At 45.1% G+C, this 21,455-nt stretch overlaps 1 long non-coding RNA gene across 1 annotated transcript; it reads right to left on the reverse strand.

The window, feature by feature from the left end:
• Positions 1 to 314: 314 nt before the first annotated feature.
• LOC135984251 (uncharacterized) lies at positions 315 to 19,369 on the reverse strand. Its single transcript, XR_010602174.1, has 3 exons — positions 19,291 to 19,369; positions 14,512 to 14,619; positions 315 to 451 (listed from the first exon to the last, which is right to left on the reverse strand). It is a non-coding gene; the product is annotated as an uncharacterized LOC135984251 (long non-coding RNA).
• Positions 19,370 to 21,455: the final 2,086 nt, after the last annotated feature.

Consider the following 21,455-nt stretch of genomic DNA (forward strand, 5'->3'; position numbering starts at 1 on the left):
CCTCTGTGAATATAGCAAAGCGGTAGCACATTAACGCATAGTCAGACACCACAGGAATATTCTTATGAACAGCAGCCTTGCCAAATTAAGCACATAGGCATGACCCAATTCCTATGGACCATCCAGTCCACTATCTTACCTCTAACTGAGGCCAGTGCTAGAGGCTTAAGAGGAAGATGCAAGAAACCTTGCAGTGGGCAGATGTGGTGTAATTAGCCCTCCTGCCCCTGATGGTCTCATTCTAATCCCCAACAGCCAGAGATTGGCTCAGACCCCAAAGCACAAGGTTTTACATAATTTATAGCATACAAAGAGTAACATTACCAGAGCATTATTTAGGGTGCAAAGACAAACATTCGGAAGTTAGGGAATACCAGGTTTACAGTTGTCCATGCAGCTTTAATTCTGGCCTCTTGTGTCTCCATCCTGTGCACTGAATAAGGCCGGGAACCTGTGGAAAAATAGTATGTCATCATGTACACTAAGACTGTACCGTATTGCACACCAGCAAAGGGAAGCACAAGTATTGAGGCCAATTGGGAGCTATGGACACTACAAATGGCTCAGTCTTTGCTTTGGCAGAGGGGAAGGAGGGGGAAACTGATGTTAGCAGGATAACCAAAGGCCCTTAGAGGCTGGCTGCCACGCCAGGTTATACAATGCTTTGTTGTTAATGCCCTCCTGAAAGGGCCTTTCTTTACGCTTTGTTTTTAAACATTGTTTAAAACCTTTAGAACTTAAACTCCCAGCAATAAACACTTAGACAAACTCTTGCTAGATTCTCTTGGTTGACTTTGTCAGGTTACAGGCTCTTTGCCAGAGGTACTCCAATCACAGACAACTATTTGGACTTGTTCTGAGTTACTTTGACTGTAATTGAAAGTCCAGTCATTGTCCTCGCTAGTCCCACCTGCAGGCTCATTCTAATTATATCAACAGTGAGTGTGTTGTTCTTGTCTCATCTAGATCAAATTTTCTTTCCTCCACATCTGTCTGGGAATGAAGTAAGTATCCCAGGAAAGTCAGAGCATGGCAATGCAATCTTGACTCAAGCGGGTGGCATTTGTATCCAGGCATGAAAAGCATGACAGAAAAACATAATGGAGGTTTGTTATAAGGAGAAAAAACCCATTGTCAGCATTACACGTTTCCTCAGAACAGTGTATTAGGAAAGCGGGGGTCACAGGATAAGCAGACATAAGGCAGTTATTGGAAAAACCAGGGGCTGGAGTTGATCAGGCTGTCCCCGCATCCCTCAGAAGGTGTCATTTTTATCATCTCATTCCCACAGCCGGGTATATATTTATTTTGTTTTTTCCCCTCTCTCCAATGAAAGCACAACACACGCACAGAAAACAAAATATGTTCAGTAGTGTTTGAGGCAAACCTGCCATCTGATCTATGTTCAAGATAACATTTTGCAAGGCAATTTCACAAGCCAGCACCAAAAGGATTTGAGAGCTGCAAGAGTGGACAAGGCAAAGGATATGTTATCTTTTCCATGGAGAGGCTTCCGTGGTGTTGATGCCCAAGGGTGGTCTGTTGGGTAGCTGTGACTGAGGTGAGCCCTGGTCCTATGGCTTCAGTGCTGCCATGGGGATGGGGTGTCAGAGGTGCTATGCAGACACAGGGCTTCCATGCAAATGACCCCGACCTCCCATTGATAACCGTGGGTCCTGTATGGATCTCAGGAGGTGCCTGGGGATTTGGGGGCCAGTCCTGAAGACTTTTCCACCTGCTAATGGAACCCCAGCTGCCAAAAGGGATCCTCATGAGATCTGTGCCAAGATTTCCTCTCCCTGACCATACTACTTCCAATTTTGTCCCAGAACGGGTTGGGCCATCCATCCTTAAAACGTCAAACCTCCAAATGTAGAACTCTAGCCCTGGACTTTGGGGCAGTTTGACTTTGGCTCCAGTTCTGGGTCAGCATATTGTGACTCGGGCCCATTTATAGTCCTGAATTGAATTAATTTGTTACCGCATGGGACAAGAAAGGAAGAGAGAATTTTTAAAAAAATCAAGTGTTTTTGTTTATCGAGTCAGACTTTATAGAGAGGTCTTCCTTGATGGCAGCTGTCTGTCTCTTCATCCTAGAGAACCAACAGCCTCTCGCAGGGTGGTTGACCCCTTTCGGGGAAGACTGCTCCAGCCCCACCTATAGCACATCAACTTGCCTCTCCATGTGGAGAAAATGAGTATTGTCACATGACAGGTGGGTCACATTTCTAACTCAGGCCTTTGGGGGTAGATAAGAGAAGCTGTGAAGGGAAGGGGAGAGGAGGCCTTAGGTCTTTTCAAGAGAAAGAAAGGAGACATCAGGTAGGAAATATACTGCTTGATAAGGAGCACAAGGGTGGCGTGAGTAGCACTACATATAGACCCTTCTTAGCTCCCAGGGGCAAGGCCTGGGCAGTGCAGAGAGCCAGTACCACCAGCAAGCCTGGGATGTAGGGAACAAGTTGGCTAAAGATTAAGCTACAGTTTTATTTTACTTTTGAACTCTGTTCATAAACCAGACTTCAAGGGAGGGCTGTTAGATATGTGAAAGCTTTTGAGTTATTGAGGAATCCAAAGGAGAAACTGAGGCATCAGCGAGCGGGAACTTAGGCAGAGTAAAGCAGTGTGACACACACCTTCACAATAAGGGGGGGGGGCCCTAATTGACTAAGCAACAAAGTTTATCTCTGTTCAAATGTTACACAACTCGAAAAATAGTTTTCCTTGTCTCACCCTAGTGAACTGGTGCTCTGAACCTTGAGTGAGGGGTTACTGCTGGTGAGGGGCTAAATCCCCTTCTAGAAATGCACTTCCCATCACAGCTGGCTGCTGTCCTTTTACGAATGTTTATTCTGGGCAGAGAAGGACCACTTCCATAGAGAGAGCAGGGTCCTCTTTCATTTACTCCACTTTTCTGGCTCTGATTGAGTTTCAAGGTCTACAAACCCCAAGTGAATGGCTGAAAGGATTACTGATCCTGAGATGGGTGTAATTTCCATAGCTATGTTTTTGGGGCATGTCTGAAATTTATTTTGTGTGTGTGCTGTTATACTGAGATGTTGATAGCTGTCTGGTAAATGTCCTATTTGAGGCATGGGCTGGCTGGCTTTGATCAATAGTCTTTATTTTATGATTTATTGGGGATCTGCTGCCTTGAAGGTTGTTAAATTCCACGAGTTCTTTCAGTTTTATTAGTCTTTCTTAACGTTTTCTTCTTTATTCACATTTAAGATTCCTTGGGAATCTGTAAGGAGCAAAGTGGTGTTTGCCCGTGGATTGCATTGCATTTCTAGAAAGAATTGTTCTTCTGGCAACACTGCTCATTTGATTATCTATCAGCCTTCTTTATTTCATCTACATAATTATCACACTTACGATGTGTTCTGTATTTTCGGCATGTTCACTGTTGTGTTTTGATTGACTTGCACAGTGCTTAACACTGAGTCATAGAAATGTGGGGCTGGAAGAGACCTTGAGAGGTCATCAAGTCCAGCCCCCTGCACTGAGACAGGACCCAGTATATCTAGACCATCCTGAGAGGTGCTTGTCCAGTCTTTCATAAAAACCTCCAGTGATGGGGATTCCACAGCCTGCCTTGGAAGCCTATTCCTGAGCTTAACTACCCTTATAAGTAGAAAGATATTAGAGGAAAAAAACTAACCTAACATTCTGTTCCTAGCAGTGCATTATTCTATGTACAGTAGATAAAGCACTGAGATGAAGTCTGAATTGTGGCATGTCCCAGGGAATCTAAATCCTCTGTTCAGGTGCACACAGGAATCTCCATAACAGTGGCATGAAAAGAGAGAGAACCTGCCCAAAGAGCTAATACTTGCTGTTCTCAGTTCCCATCATACACTGGCCACAGGGCCGTCTCTGGCTTTTTTGCCGCCCCAGGCAAAAAAGCCAGGCGCCGCCCCACCCAGAGCGCCGCGGGGAGGGTGGCGAGCCCGGCCGGGGCTCCGCTCTCCCCGGCGGCCAGAGCGCCGCGGGGAGGGCGGCGAGCCCGCCGCGGTTCTGCTCTCGGCCGGAGCACCGTGCCGCCCCCCTCCAGGTGCCGCCCCAAGCACATGCTTGGTGGGCTGGTGCCTGGAGCCGGCCCTGATTGGCCATTTTGACTTTCAAATTTGTGGACTAAACCCCCAGGGTTCAAATCTTCCACCACCTCTTTCTGTCCAACTCGTCCCTTCAGATTTGATTTACTCATTGTTCTCTTGCAGAAATGTTGTTGTTTCCCAGTTGACCTCATTTTGGAAAAAAAATCTTGACAGTTTTTCACATGCGAAAAAACAAACAACAATCCTTTCATGCAGCAAATGCCTCCCTTTAAAGCCTGTGCTATAAATAAGTGATGGTTTAAACCACAGGGCCATGGGTTAAAGAACAAGTTACATGACTGACCCTCTCAATGAATCAAGTGTGTGTTTTTTGTGGGGAGAAGGGAGCTGCCTTTGAAACTGCTTTATAAATAGCATTGTCACATTGTGTATGATACACAGGGTAGCACCTAAGTTAAATACTCCCAGAGACTTCTTCCCTGTGCTCAGATGTTAGGGGGGGAAAAAAGACAAATGGGCAGAAATGCTTTTGTAAAATAAGTTTTACATGAGAGGGGATGGGGAATCATTTAGAAAGTTGAAGCCATTTTAGACACAATTTATAAATAAAACACACAGGTCTCCACTTACTGCTGGCATAAAGTGGAAGTAAAAACTTCTTCAGTGGCCTGTTAAGTTTATTTGTCTAGCGCTTAAGAAGCTCTGCAATAGAGTAGGCACCTTAAAGCCTAAAAGATGTGCTCTTATCAGCTACAAATTAGTGGGCTTAAGAATGTTCATAGGGAGATCAGGGCCGCCCAGAGGATTCAGGGGGCCTGGGGCAAATCAATTTCGGGGGCCCCTTCCATAAAAAAAAAGTTGCAATACTATAGAATACTATATTCTCGTGGGGGCCTGGGCAAATTGCCCCATTTGCGCCCCCCTTTCCCCCCTGGGTGGCCCTGAGGGAGATGATGAAATTCTTCAGCCCACGTTATGCAGAAGGTCAGATGTAGTGGTCTCTTCTGGCCTTACTAGGAAGGCCTATGATGAGGAATCATAAAAGAGTCACTTCATGGTAAGATAAGGAGAAAAGTGGTTAAGGTTTTCATGGGTTTCATGTCAGCCTTCCACAAAGTTAGTAGCTCAGGCAGGCAACCTCCCCCGACTCCCTAAAAGCTGCCCTACAACATGGTCAATACAGAACAAAGATGACATTGGTCATTGGTGGGGAGGGAGTAATTTAAAATTAAGTGTTCCAAATGTAAGAAGCTGTGATCTCAAACACAGCTGAATGTGCATTTAGCAGAGAGATGGATTAGATAACCAGGAAGGTGTTTTCCTTCTCTGATTGTGACAGAATGAGAAGCAGAGATGCTGAGATATCTGAGACTTAACTGAGAACCTGGTTTCAGCTTCCTTGACCTATATTGTTTTGCTAGTAATACCTATCTGTGTTCAAAGCTATAAATTTGTACATAGAAGTAGGTTGTCTCATTGCCTTTCCTAAGGGGGTGGGGGAGGGAGAGGGCGGGGGAAGGAGATCAATCTACTTGATCTTAACTTCATGCAACTTCATAGAATCATTGTTGTTTCCTTCTAGCCATATGAGCTCTAAAGTAAATTGAATCCCACTTATAGTGCTAAACCTTTCATACATAGACTTCAGTCGGGCAAGATTCTGTAATAATTTAGGGTCATTTCATCCCCTCCACTAGGAAAGCCCGTGGGTGGGGGGAAAGTACTCAAAAATCCTGAAAAGCGAAGCTTGCAGAATTACTATTATTCCAACAGGTAGGAGCAGTTGAAGCAGGAACTGCTGTGCTGCACTGGAGGAGTAAAATAGGGCCACCCTCTCAGTCCCAGAACTATGCAAGGGAGACCCACACAATGGACCCAGCTGGTGCCTCCCCTCCCCACAGCCATGTGGCCTTGGGGGGGGGGGGGGGAAACACTGCAGAGAGGAACCAGTCCAAGACTCCAGCTGGTAGTAGCAGAAATAGCCAAAGCAGGAACCTTCGGACATTCAGAGAACTTTCTTCTGTTGTGACTGGACTTTCTCTACTCTGTGCTAATTGGCTCAACCCTCTCTCTCTCTCAACCTCTTCACCTCAGCTTCACAGAACACTTGCCTGTTACTCTCCTCTTCCTTGCCATGTTCCCCTTACCCTCTTCCCTTCAATGTCCCCCTCCCTTCTCGTCCCCCTCCCCTATGAAACTAAGCCCCTCGTAACTAAACCCGGGTTTTTTAAAGTATGTACAGATAGAGTCCAAACATAGGGATCATCCACTAGGAATGCGCCATGCCGCAGTGCTTCAGGGGCCATACTCCCCACTGGCAACATGGCTTTCACACTGCTGCGCCCATGCTCTTTTCATGCGGGGTAGAAGGTAGGTGCCAGGGGAAGCTAATATTGCTCTGACCATATAGCTAGCTTTTTCAGCAGTATTTCCACTAGGCTTGGAGGGAAGAATGACATGTGGAGTAGCTGTTCGTCTTACCAGTCATGCCTCTCAAAGCATGCAGAAACTCCATTTCTGGGTCTCTCACAGGGCTCTTGATAAAGGAGGACTGTGCAAAGTCTGTTCTACTTCTTACCACTCCTGACTTTTCCACTGCTGTTCCACCTTTCTCCTTTTTGCTCCTCTCTGTGCCATTCATTGTCAGGAACATCTCTTGGGTGTCAGGTCCCTCTTGGACTCATGAAGTTCTTAAGAACATAAGACTTGTTAGGCATAGAAAATCAGTGGGCTCAGACCAGCCTGACCTGATCAGTCTTAATCTCCTGATTTGAGATTCTCAGGTGACAGCAGTTCCTGCAGGTAGCAGTTATTTTTTACTCTCATTGATCTCCACTGTAACACTGTCAAGTTGTGGTGGGTTGTTATGCAGCCACTTTTCCATCATTTCTCTTCCATGTTTCAGAAGTGTGGGTCCTTTTCTAAGGAACTGTGGGTGCCTGTCATTTGAAAGGTACCTTCCTATCTCTTCATGTTGTTGAATGATGTATTTTTATGGGAGACTAGAGCTTGAGCCCTTCACTCCAGATATGATGCCCAGCCCTCTTCTTCCTTTAGGCTAAGGATAACCATCAACTTCCTGCATTTTGATGCCATTCCAGGCAGTGCTTCCTGCTTTTACTTTCAGGCATATATATGAGTTAGAATAGAAGCAGTGCACTGTTGAGAGGATGAGCACTTTATAGGAAGTAATTAATCTTCTTGCGCAGAATTGCAATACCCCCATAAGAAAAATACCTGTAATGGTTAAACGGTTGGCTAATGAATACAGCCCACACTGGGTTAATAAGCAGACCTGGAAGATTGTAACTAAAATCAGATTTCATAGAACTTGAGTCCTTTAATATACACGATTTAATATAAATTTAATATAAATTTCGTTTATTGGAAATGCTGCCTCTTTAGGTTCTGTGGAGCTTTCCTATCGCCTCCCCGCAAGTTCTTTCCTTTATGGGTTCCCACAATGAAATCTCGTGTGTGTCATTTTCCCATACAGTCCTGAGTTGACTGGCTGAACAACCTTTACCTTCCCCTTCTCAATCTATAGTGAGACTTTTTTTGACTTTTAACATACTTCTCCGCTACGGTAAGACTGCAGTTGCTATGCAAATAGCAAGGACTCTCACCATCTGTTTAAATGCCTACAGCCTTCTATGAGCTGCTGAACACTTCCTGCACTGCATCTCAGTGGGAGCCAAGTCAAGCAACTTGCAGGATCAGGGACAAAAGGGCTCAGTCATGAGCCATCTTTCATACCTGTGCAGGGGTGTAAAGACTGAGAAGACTCCAGTGGCTTCCTCCTACTCCATTACATGGGTTATCATCTTTGCTGGCGCATGGGGGCAGGGGGAAGAACAGCTACCACCAAGTTCCCCCCCCCGTCCATAGCAGATAGGCAGGCAGGGGTCAGGAATCCCCAACACACCAGTGGCTCTCTGGAGCCAGCACGTTGCAGGAAGTAAGCCACACTAGCAGAAAGCCTGGAGAATCTTATTTTCCTTATGTAGGGTTACCATATTTTGAGTGTCCAAAAAGAGGACACTCCACGGGGCCCCAGCCCCGCCCCCAGCACCGCCGGCCCGGCCCCCGCCCCCAGCACCGCCGGCCCGGCCCCCGCCCCCAGCACCGCCGACCTCGCATGTCCCGATTTTCCCGGACATGTCCGGCTTTTTGGGATTTCCCCCCGGACAGGGATTTGAAGCCCAAAAAGCCGGACATGTCCGGGAAAATCCGGACGTATGGTAACCCTATCCCTATGGAGTGAGAGGGGAGCACTAGATAGACTTAGAGTCACAGTCTAGTTCATGTCCTACTCCTGGAGAAGAACTGTGCTGCCCCTCATTTCAGTTGGCTGGTAGGGTTACAGTCCAGACTACAGAGTGTCTGATCAGTTTTCTCTATCTTGGTTTGTACAGCCTGCTCTCTAGCTTAGCTTTTAACTTTCTTTCTGTGTTCTCCTGACTGTCAGAAAAGCGGTTTGCATAGTTCCACTTTGCAGGAAGGGGATACCCACCACGTCCTGAATCTATTCCAACCCATTGTTCTTCTTTGCTACTGATAGGGCGGATATCCGGTTAAACAAAATCAGGAGAGTGCAGCTGCAGAGTGGCTAAACTTTTGACTATGTTTTTGCACTGAGATAGCTAACTCAAGATAGATATCCTGATGTAAAATCCTACTGGAGACAAGGCAGGGGTAGTTTTTACCTCTGTGTAGCTAGTCAAGGTCAACTATATTTCCCCCCACATCTGGGGTTTACATTGACTTGCTACTCTGATGTAAAAATTACAGTGGCTTGTCTCCAAAGGATTTTACATCAAGTTTCCAATCTCAGAGGGGAAAAAAACCCTTTCTCTTGCAGTGAAGACAGCCTTTAAGAGAAAATATAATTGTCATTGATTTAAATGGTATTTTGTTTGACAGTCCCATCCTGTCTTGCATAAAGGATGCAAATCAAGCTGATTTTTTTTTTAAGTTGTGCAGTGATTTTGTGATTAGTGATGGGTGGTCCAGCTCAGAGGTGACAAAGTGAATAGGATCTCAGCTGGGCTGAAAGTCTTATATAGGCTTGCTATTGTCTTGTGACTATAGCAGCTAGATAGAGTTCAGCAGACTGAATAGCAGAACCAGACTCGTACAGTTGTGCTTTTTGTATGTAGGGAGGGGAAACCTGTTGGGAAATCAGGGAGAGGTTCTGGCAGTAGCTCACTATGGACCTAAATAAAAACCACAGAGTTGAGGATTTACTCCACTCTATTTAGAATCTTATATTGCACCCACCACCATGAAATCTTAATGCATCATTCCTGTACTGGAGTCTGAAATGTGGCAGAACTGAAACTTTTCTAAGTTTTAGAAGTCTGACTTTCTAAGTCTGCCTGTTAGAGTTTTGAGATGTGAATTCAAATCCACAGCCTCCATTCAGAGCCTGGGTTTTGGATCAGACCAGTTGGGTTAGGAAGAAGGGAGGGAAAATAATGCATTTGTGAATAAAGAGATCATAGAGTTCAGATCAGCCTTCAAATATCTCCATATTTATCTAAAATGAACCTACTGAAGTTTGTCCTGGCCCATAACTAAGGCTGTGAGTCTGTCAAGGAGATTGAGCTGCAGCGGCCAGTGCAGTTGACCCCAGGGCCACCTGAGCAGCTGGCTGGGGCCAGCCACTGGGGTGGTCCTGTGGCCAGCCGCTGGGGTGGTCCTGTGGCCAGCCACACTGGCCAGCCGCACTGGTCAGTCGCTGGGGAGGTCCCTGAGCAGTGGCCCCAGGGGTGGCCAGAAGCAGTCAGCCCCCACCGCTGGAGCAGCAGTGCCCTGGGGCCCCCCCTCCCAGAGCAGTGGCATCTAGGGGCAGGTAAGATTTAGTCAGGGGTATTTATAGTAAAAGTCATGGACAGGTCAGGGGCTGTGACTTTTTTTGTTTAATGTCTGCGACCTGTCCATGACTTTTACTAAAAATACACATGATTAAATCTTAGCCTTACCCTTAACTATGCACAGATTAGGAATTAACTCACTTTGGTTTGTGATCAAACATCAATAAACTACTAAATGAGGTATGTAACCCTGCCTAGACTGTATTTAAAAGCCATGTTTTGCAAACTCAGTCTACAGATGCAAAAATGTAAGTGTGCACATGCTTCAGTCACACATGAGTCACAGCTGTGAAAGTTTGTTAGTGCATGTCAAATGTGTTTGCCTTTTAGCAACCTTTATATCATAATCCTAGTATTTAAAGAAGACAACAATCCTATACATATTGGTTTTGCTGGCAACCTAGAGAGCTGTACAATAACTTTCATACTATTAATGCATTTGCAGAGATTAATTATTGTTCCAGGTGTCATTTCTCTCAAAAAAAGCAAGCATCCTTTCTGTTCTTATCTCCACCCTGTTTACAGGTTGCTTAACGTACTTGCTACCTACTGAATCAAAACCTGAGGGACTAGAGCTAATTATCAAGATTTTCTCGGCGTGATACTCATCTTTCTCTGAATGGGGTATATAGCGGAAGTTATCTGAAAATCCACATGGGCAAAATGTCAGAAGTACATTTCTCATTCTGAAACTTATTTATTGCCTAACTTGACTCAAAAAATAAATAGAGATACAAACTGTGAATAATGATTGCAATTATAGTACAAAGCATCCAAAGGGAGATGGTTGAATGGGCAGGTTGAATAACTTGTTGAGGTGTCAGTGAGTTGGTAACCATGCTGGGTGAAATCTTGTCCCTATATAAATCAAAGGGAGTTTTGCCATTGATTTCACAATGAGGCCCAGATTTCACACTGCCACTGTGCTGTACTCTTAGTGCCTGAGTCTCATGTACAGTAAGGCCACTTTAGACCACTCGGGCAGTGAAACAGGGTCCTTAAAGGTGGAGTATATGATTTATATACGCGTAGGGCTCTAGTCATGTAAGAGGCCTTAAACTGATTTAACTCAAAATAAGAATTAGATCCTTTGTACTAAACCATATCAAAAGAAACAAACAATGCTGGTGGTGTGTTTAGGAACCTGGAGCACATGAGTCTGAAGGGAAGTGAGAAAGTGAGGTATTCTGTCTGAGGCAAGGAATGTCTGAGTGCTTTATAAAATATTCTTCATGTGAAAAAGTGACTGAAGGTCTATGACATGGGTATATCCCTCAATTAACAGACTCTTCATACTTATTTGTATGATTACTTGTATAGCTTTACGAGAACTGGAATTTACCAAACTTACTGGCACCATTCTGTTACTGGTGACTGGCACTTAAAACTTAATATTACAGGGCAGGTCTAAACTAGACGCATATTTATTTATTTATTTATTTATTTACAGCTGTGCTACTGTAGTGCGTCTGGTGAAGATGCTCTATGCTGACAGGAAAGCGCTCTCCCGTTGGCATAATTACTCCATCTCCAAGAGATGTGGAAGCTATGTCAGTAGGAGATCATGTTCTGCTGACACAGTGCCGGTGTGGAAAGCACTTACGTTGATGTAACTTGCATTACTCGGGGGGTGTCTTTTTCACACCCCTGAGTGACTTACATTTGATTTCCACTCCATACGGCTAAATGCAATGCCTTGCATGGTGTCAAGTATCAGAGGGGTAGCTATGTTAGTCTGGATCTGTAAAAAAAGCGAAAAAGAGTCCTGTGGCATCTTAACAGACATATTGGAGCATAAGCTTTCATGGGTGAATACCCACTTCGTCAGACGCCTGCCCGGAAATGCAAATGATTACAGGGGAAAACTGAAAATATAACAAGGAGAGGTGTGAAGGTCAAAGAGTCAAAAAAAGGGAACATGAAGGGGACACCGAGCAGAGAACCCCTGTGAGTGCCCACTGCTCCTCAAAGGTATCAGGGGAGGCAATGGACTCCGCCCAGAGGAACTCTGTCCAGATGCGTGAACAGAGGGAGGATCGGAAATAGGCCCCTCACAGAGAATCCCCTCAGCCAACATCCTCTCCCTGGTGTTGTAGATGGCCATTTTGGCCATCACTAGGAGGAAGTTGACGAGGAGGTCCAGCAACTTTGTGGGGCCATGGATGGGGAGTGTATAGATAAGAAGGTGAGGGAAGAAGTGCAGCCAAAAAGGTAAAAGGAGATCCAGGACGAGCCAGAATAGGGGCTGCAACCTGGCGCACTCAAGGTAGACATGCATCAGGATCTCCTTCATGCCACAAAAGGAACAGGCATTGGGAATGGGGGTGGCCCACGCCAAGTACACGCATGTGCTCACAGCTCCGTGAAGGAGGCACGAACCAATATCCCCAGTGGGCCATGGAACTAAGATGGAATACAGGCTGGCCCACCGGGGTTCCTCACCCTCAATAGGTGGCAATAGGTCCTGCCACTTAGCATTGGGGCAGGACACGAGGGTGAGGAAATGGAGAGTATAGAGCACGAGCGTGTACAGATGTGCCCTTGGCATGGTTTGAAAGTGAACTGGCTGCAGGTTGTGCAGCCGGCTCGGGGTGTGTGGGTCGGACAGCCGGGAGGTCTCACAGGGCAGGAGCCCGATGAAAAGGTCCAGAGGGCTCACAGTGTGGTGTGGGTGGGGAGCATGCTCTCGCAGGACCCGCTCAAGGTAAACCCGAGAAATGGGCGATAAGGCTGCCCTCACCTCCTGAAGTACACGCCGAGGAGTACGAGGGGTGGAGAGCCTCATGCGCTGAGCAAGCGTCTCCCTGGTCATAGTACAGGAGGTCTCAGATTCTGGTGACCTCTGGCGCACTGATGGGGACTCCGCCACCTGCACACGGAGTTGGGGATTGTGTAGCAGGGGCTTTGCGAGGAGATCTGTCCCCTTGGTGATTGGGAATGGGTGACAGGGGATGGATCACTTGATGATTACCTGTTCTGTTCATTTCCTCTGAAGCACCTGTCACTAGTCACTGTCGGAAGACTGGATACTGGGCTAGATGGCCCTTTGGTCTGATCCAATACGGCCATTCTTACATTCTTAAATGTTTTAATTTGAACCATGAAAATGAATTTCTTCTAGTGAATACAAGTTTCTTAAAAATTCCGTATCAATGTCTTAAAAATATTATAGGCAGAAATATTGCAAGCACACTACCACATTTGTCATGTGATTGCCTTAAGTTTCCTGGACTTATGGTGATTTATAGCTCTTGCTATTGCTGAAAACTAGAGAATACACATAGCTAAAGGCTTAAAATCCATACTTCTCAGAGTAATCGATCTGCTGAAGAAAAGCCCAGAAAAAGTTGAGTTTTTACTTTCAGACTTGTATAGAACCAGTTGCTGTTGTTTGTCACCAAACACGTTACCTAGCATAATCTGATATATCTGCCCTAATCAGTTCACCTCAGCCTGAAATGTCAGCCAGAATAGACACCATTAGTTTGCTTCCAGTAGAGTAATATCCTTTCTTTCTAAGGGATTTATTATGGTTGCTGTGGATAAGAAATCCAGTGTCCCTTTTCGGTGTAAGCTAAAAGCATTAAATAACCCCAGAGAATAAGTTATCTATGAGTCCTCACTTAAGAGCATGCTAGTAAAATGACTGTAACAGTTAGACTTGAACAGAGAAAAGGAAGGGCTGTTTTCTGCAGAAATTACCATCCCACAAACTTAATTAAGACCTTCCTTTCTGATAGCCAGCAATTTGTGGGACAGCTTCCTTTCGCCCCTTTCTTTGACACAACTTGTTCAAAAGGAATGTGAGGGATGGGTGTGATCTTCCCAAACATTAGAGTGAAAGGAAGTAACATACCAAACAGATGATGGCATAAATGCTGATGAATCTAATAACAACCTCCACCCTATGGGTCACCACTCAGCAATATTTCTAAAGGCTGAGTTGTTAATAATAATAATAATAAACTCCATACAGGAACTGTCTGTATTAGGAGTCAGATTGGAGGAAGGCTAATTGATAACTGGATTTATTGATAGACTGTGTGTTCTGTTTTCCAGAGAGATGTGTTGTGTTCAGCTCAGCAGTCTGAAAGTTCAAAAGATCAGGAGCATTTTGTGCCATGAATATATTATGAAGTGCTGACAGCAGACCAGTTCAGAACAAGTAAGAATGCCTGACCCATTGCCCATTCATGCTCAAACCAAGCTATAGTCTGAGGTTAAAGAGCATTTGATTAACGGTCCCCTTCTCCAGCCCTCTCCTTGAGGGAGATACTAAGGTCTAGTATCAACCCAACACCATCCAATCCCCCATTCACAATTGTTATTTCTGGTGGTAGATTTCTTGGGCCTTGATTCAGGAAAACATTTAAGTGGTGAAATCCATACCTATTTAGCTAAGCATTTATTTACTTTAAGTATGTGTTTAATTCCACTGAAATCAGTCAATAGGATTAAGCATGTGCTTAAGTGTTTTGCTGAATAGAGAAGCTGTCCTAAATCAAGACCATTGTGCGGAGGCCCAACAATCTGTGCGTGGATGTCCTAGCCATGCAGTAATAAGTCAGCTCACTTACCTTTGGTGTTTTCAGATGGGCAACCAGCTTCCCGTCTAATCCATTTAGATGGCATCTTCCAGAGTAGAACAGCAGGAGCAAATGTCTGTCTGCTTTCGCTACTTTGCCCTTTGAAATGCAAGAGCATTGTGATAGAGAAATGCCTAATCACACACGATCCTGCACTTCTGTATTCTTTGAAATCAACAATTCTCTAGTGAAGAGAGACTACATGAAGTAGGAGACTACTCAGCATGGGCAAGTGTACCAGAATCAGGCCCTGTATAAGTAAGGCCCCAATTCTGAATGATACTCACCGCCCATTGACTTAAAGGGTGCTCAACACCTCATTGGAGCTGTTGGTACCTTGCAGGATTGGACACTAATATCTGGACACACTGTCATTATACATATGCTGTCCATATGAATAAACATACCCTCCTTGGTTAATTCATTTATATTAAACCTCTCCTTTTTGGACTCCCAGGCTGCCTGGTGAAATCATTAGCTATTTAGATAATGCTTTGTTTTAATCAACTAAACATTCCCATTCTATTTTTCATGCATTTTTTAAAAAAAATGATTCAATAAATATATAACAATCTTGATCCTATATGTTCACTAGGTATTCATGTTCAGGAAACACTTTAAAATACATTACAGGCAATAAACCTTAATACTAGATTCAAACGCTAGGTCTTTTGGATAAAATTTTAACTGCACTCTGATTAGCTCAAGAACTATATAAGCCAAATACTGTTGGGACGCACTCTGTAGCCGTACTGACTGTTAGCTCTTTGCCATCCAGAGGGTCACCTTACACAAGAGTAATCCTCAGAAGACTGGCTCCACAGGCTTTTCTGGCTGCTTTGAACCACCACTGTGGGGCAGCGCAGCCTTAGTTGAACACTTGGCCCAATTGGATGGCGGTGTGATTTCCATGTTAGAAGCAGTTTGCAAGTGCTAATTATTTTTTTTCCTGGAACCATCTAGTGCTGTTGTCTCTAACACATTGCTGCTGTTCAGGGAGAGGTTGGGAGCGACTCTGAGTAGGTATGTGGACATACCTTGAGTACATTAGATAGCAGAGGTACCATCCTTGAAACCAGAAAGTCTTTTTTAAATAAATATAGAAAAAACAGAGTTTCATGATCTTATGTTTTAGAATATCAGAGTCCCTGTGCGTTTCGTTAGCATGTGTGGTTCTCTTGCATGAAGGTTCACTAATATGTTGTGCTGAAAGGAGATGTACAGCGTTTGCATGGCAGCCATAAGTGGGAAGTGTCACTTCAACATTGAATTTCAGTGCCAACTTATGGGGTTGGTATTTTTTTGCAACCCTCAGCAAAACGGGAAATTTCAGCTGCTTCCAACCAACACGTAAAACATCCAGCTGCTTTACCACACCTCTTTATGTCTATCTGGTGGAGCTGTTAGTCCCTGAGTGGAGATGGAAAAGAGGAGGCAGTTAACAGTTTCAGTTGTCAGGAACTGTAGGCCTAATCCTGAGTCAGGTGTTTGTCCTTAACCATGAAGGTGATGGGCTTGGAAATGACAGCTCATTCTTACTTTGATGCAGCCAGCCCTGAATGGGGTGTTTGTCCTATTGCGTATCTATGAATGGAGTTGTGGGTGTCTGTCAGGTAATGCTAGTCCTGAGTGGGATTCTTGTTTTCGCCTCTGATTCAGCAATGCACTTAAGCGTGTGCTTAGGTCTCAATTACTTTGCTAAATAGGAATGGTCTTATGCACATGCTTATTGGTGCCTTTGCATAGTGTGCAGAACTGAGAAATGTGGAAGTGAGGACATGGCTGCATTGCTGGACAAGCTAGCCTCAAATGGAAGTAGGGTTACCATATCTAATAAATAAAAAAAGAGGACCCTCCACGGGCCCTGGCCCCACCCATTTCCCCACCCCTAGCCCCGCCCCAACTCCACCCCTTCCCCGCCCTAACTCCGCCCCCTCCTCCCTCCCACTCCCAGCCACGGGGAAAGGGCTGCCCCAGCGCTACCGGCTTCAGGGTTTGCCGGGCAGCCCCCAGACCCTGCGCTTCCCCAGCGCAGCTGGAGCCCGGGAGGGGAAGGGCCCAGCTGGGGGCGCAGGGTCTGGAGGCTGCCCGGCAAACTGTGAAGCCGGTAGCGCTCGGGCTTTGGTCAGCCCCTATGCCTCCATACTCTGCGCCCCCGGCCGGGCACTTCCCCTCCCGGGCTCCGGCGGCGCAGGGTCCGGAGGCACGGGGGCTGCCCGAAGCCGGTAGCGCTCGGGCAGCCCGGCTCTTAAACAGAGCCGAAGAGGAGCAGAGCCTCCAGCCGCAGCGGCTCTGCTCCTCCCCGACTCTTCGGCTCTGTTTAAGAGCCGGGCTGCCCGAGTGCTACCGGCTTCGGGCAGCCCCCATGCCTCCGGACCCTGTGACGCCGGAGCCCGGGAGGGGAAGTGCCCGGCCGGCGGCTGGGGTCCGGAGGCAAGGGGGCTGCCTGAAGCCCATAGCGCTCGAGCAGCTCGGCTCTTAAACAGAGCCGAAGAGTCAGGGGAGGAGCAGAGCCGCCATTTTCCCGGACATGTTCGGCTTTTTGGCAGTTCCCCCCGGACGGGGGTTTGACTGCCAAAAAGCCGGACATGTCCGGGAAAAAGAGGATGTATGGTAACCCTAAATGGAAGTGTTGTCCATAGGCGCATGGAGAGGTGAAGGCAACTGTCTAGTGCAGCCAGCCCTTGCTGGATGTGGTGGTGGTGGTGGTGGTGGTGATTTGTACTGCAGTAGTGCCTAGAGGGCCCAGTCATGGATCAAGGCCCCACCCACGGTGTTAGGTGCTGTACAAACACATGAGAAGTTCCTGGGGACAAGAACTCAGTTTACGTCTAGTCACTGCACAATAGTTACATGAGTGCATGGAGGTTGTCATCTTCGTATGACTGATGTAGGTCTGGAGCAACAATTATAATTTTACATTTAGGTGGTTAAGCCAGATAATTGTGTCAGGAGTAGTGGAGTGTATTGCTGTGGTGTCTCTTTTGTATTTGTGAATCGGGCCTGGAGGTGAGGGGGTATGGAGGAATCATAAGGTGGTTTTGTCTTTATTAGCTCCCTCTTGGGGACAATTGCAGCCCTTCCTAAATTAGACTAATTGTTCTAAATTATAAGAGAGTTATATTTATGCAAAAATGCCATGTTACAATTGCAGAATTAACCACCCAAAGGTAGCAAATGCAGAAATTAAGGTTGAGCATGTAACCTTAAAACTGCCTCTTTGCACATGTACATTATAACAGTGTTAAATTTCATGGTCACTTGTTTTCTAAAATACACGTATCTAGGATTGCAGAAAAACCTGTATTAATTACACTAAATTCAATTTCTATACAACCCTAGACTATCTTCCAAATGCTTAAATTGCTCTTTTAAAAAAATGCTTTCATCCTCATGCTGTTGCACAGTAATATGTTGTGCATGAATGTTGAAAGAAAAATTGGTAACAAATTTTAAATAAAGATGAAAAATATATTGAAAATGTCCTTTTATGTCAAGAGGAAATAAAAACTGGATTCATTCAGCAATATTAAGGTGATTACATTGCTTCGGGTGACCCATTTTAATGTCATTTAATCTCCATTTGGGACATGCTCTGGGGTAGCAAAGGCAGCAATAATTAGGATTAGGATGCTTTGCTTCTGGACATTTTTAGCTTATGGCCCAGTACTGGTGCATTGAAATATTGTGTGATAATTTGCTTGCTGAATCAGTGGGAGGGAGATGACCTATAATATTTAATCATTACTGCTTTGATGTGTGGTGTGGTTAACATGCTTAGCATATCTGATTCAACTTTAACTTATCCTTGATGGAGCAGCTACTTTATTCCTTATGTTTTATTGGGTTTTACCACTGCAAAAGGAGCTTGAACTTCATAGCCTGAGTAGGTAGACTTTGGTGTGCAGATAAATATATTTAAGTACAGTACCTTTAAAATGTAGTTCTCATTATGGTGGGAAAAACAATCAAAGAGGTTTTACTCTGTCAGTATGCCAGCCCTATGACTCATTTTTACCTAATGTGATCATCATTCCAGCAAGTCATAAGGGTTTCTGAGCAAATATTTGCATCTTAATCAGAATGCTAGAAATTCATATTTTTAATTACTTCAGCTCTCCATGTGCTCAAAGGAACTGACTGATTAGCTGATGCTAATATCCAGTTTGTACATAAATTTACACAAAATACAAGGCTATGAAATTACTCACATTTCTGCTTAATATGTAAATTAATGAAGTAACCCTAATCCTGTTACCGTGAGTGAACAGCTGTAGAAAAAGAGACAGCTAATAGTAGTAGTATTTTTGTATCAACTAGGAGCCCTCGTCATGGCCCAGGACCCCATTGTGCTAAGCGTTTTATAGACACAAATCAAAATGATAGTCCCTGTGCCAAAGTAGGAAAAAGCCATACAGCTACATAGATAAGGGGAAAAATACTGCTACAAAGATAGCCAAAGAGACTCTTCTCCCTTTCTTTGTGAGGCTTCATTACCACAACAAAATTGACAGCTATTCTAAATTCAAATGCATGTGGAGGAAGGTAATGATATGGAACAGATGGTAATGTTTTCTTTGATAACTTTTCAGCATCATCTGGTATAAATGAAGGCTGGATACTTTTTGGGGAGCAGGGAAGGGGAAAGAGGAATATAGACTCACACAAACTAGTCCTATTTGCATTTGTCCAACTAAAGCCAAGCATCACAGATTCAAACATTGTGAAGTTTAAGTCTCGATATCTTGATGCCATGCCCGACATACTCACTTGGTAATGGGCTTCATGAGTGGCAGTACAGGAATTCCCCGATGGGGAAGCCACAAGCATCTATGCACCTACAGGTACCTGTCAAATACGAAGAGACAGAAAACATCACTCACACGGTTTGTAGTCTCCAGTTACCTGCAATTCATTTCCGGAGCATGGGTTCTAGTGGGCCAGCTTCATGACATGACACTTGAAGTCGACATCAGGTCATGTTCAGGGTTAGCCAAACTTTGCAGCTAAATATAGAATCATGAATAATGGACCAGTTTCCCTGGATAAATCTGATGTTTTTTCCCCCCTGTCTTCTGTATCTTGTATAATCATTTACAGTAGTGCAAAGTTGGTTGAAAATGCTCCCATTCTGATTTGGTAGCATTTTACACTCTTTGCATTGGTGTAGATCACTTCACAAGGTACAGGGCCATGGGGAATCAGGCCCAGAGTCTGCACTGCGAGAAACTTGGATAGACCCTGGTGGAGCACCCTGGGCAGCAGAAGTGCATTGAGAGAAGAGAGTTCTGGTGGCACAAGGCGCCTGCAAACTCACATCCACCAGCGCCCACAGCTGGCCATCACAGCTCTAAAACCGTCCATGGAATGGTCATTACTAGGGAATACATTGATTCACTATATCCCCTTGGCAGTCTCTGCTAGTGGGGCTAGACAGTGCCTCTGAAGGAGAGCAAGCAGAGATTCCCTTGGGTAAATCCCCTAGAAGGAGGCACCAGGCCAGCTTGTGCCTATCTGCATGAGCAGGGCTGAATTTATTCCTTTGGATTTGCACATCCTTAGCATAATTCCCAGGAAGTGCACTGGAAATAGAAAGTTGTGCTTTAAAAATGACTGAGTTATTTTGTCAATTTAAAACCTAATCATCTTGGTGCAGGCAGTGCAGGGACTGTTTCGTACACCACCGATCACTGAGAGCCATTATCAAATAATAAATAACATGCTCTTTCCAGGATCTTGTTAGCTGCCTTTATTCCCCCCGTGCCCCATGAAAACAGAGCTTAGTAGATGTGACATTGCCCTGGTGTTATCTGGACCGGTGATCTGCTAGGTCACTCCAATCCTAGATTCTGGGAGCCAGCCTTACCCTGCTCTGCTGTGAGAACCCCCACTCCTGGGTTGTTCATGGACAGCCTCTGGCATGTAAGCTGCTTGGATTGTGCAACCAAATGACACTAGCCAATATCTCCGGTCACAGACACAACCCTAGGAACCTCTGTCTTGCAGTGTCCAGTTATGCCTGCTGGACCCTGCAAGCTTATATGAGTTCATCAATTTAACAAAGAAATTGATATGCACCAGGCTTGTTATCCCAAGGGGATATGTCTGGTATGCTTCAAACCAAACGCACTTCTTCAGGTAGAATAAACAAACAAATGTATTAACTACAAAAGATAGATTTTAAGTGATTATAAGTCAAAGCACAACAAGTTGGATTTGGTCAAATGAAATAAAAGCAAAACACATTCTAAGTTGATCTTAACACTTTCAGTGCCCTTACAAACTTAGATGCTTCTCACCACAGGCTAGCTGGTTGCCCTTCAGCCAGGCTCTCCCCTTTGATCAGCACTTCAGTCACTTGGTGGTGATGTCTGTAGATGGAGGTGGAAGAGAGAGGAAGAGCATGGCAAATGTCTCTCCCTTTTATCATGTTCTTTCTTCCCTCTTGGCTTTGTCCCCGCCCCTTCAGGGTCAGGTGAGCATTATCTCATTGTAGTCCCTGATTGACCAAGGGAAGGGGGGTGACTCACTCAAGAGTCCAACAGATCCTTTGTTTCTGCCTATGCCAGTGTCCTTTGTTCCTGTGAGGCTTGGATGGGTTTCCCCATACATGCCCTGACGAGGTGTGAACTGTGCCTCTGTTTCTGGAGAGTTTTGCCTGGGCTGGTTTTAAGCCACGAGGACACATTTTCAGCCTCATAACTATATACATGAAATTACAACCTATAACATAACATTACTATAACAACAATGTTCAGTGCATCATGAGCCTTTCGAAGACACCCGACATGACAAGCTTTCCTTGGATACCACACAATCGTATTATAAGGATGAACATGGGGATGCCGGGTGTTCCCCCAAGGTACAGAACGTCACAGTAGACTTCAGTTTTTCCCCTATGAAGATCCTCAGTAAAGATGCTTGCACTTACTATG

The sequence above is a fragment of the Chrysemys picta genome, chromosome 6, assembly GCF_011386835.1.
Source record: "Chrysemys picta bellii isolate R12L10 chromosome 6, ASM1138683v2, whole genome shotgun sequence".
In the NCBI taxonomy this organism is placed as follows: domain Eukaryota; kingdom Metazoa; phylum Chordata; order Testudines; family Emydidae; genus Chrysemys; species Chrysemys picta.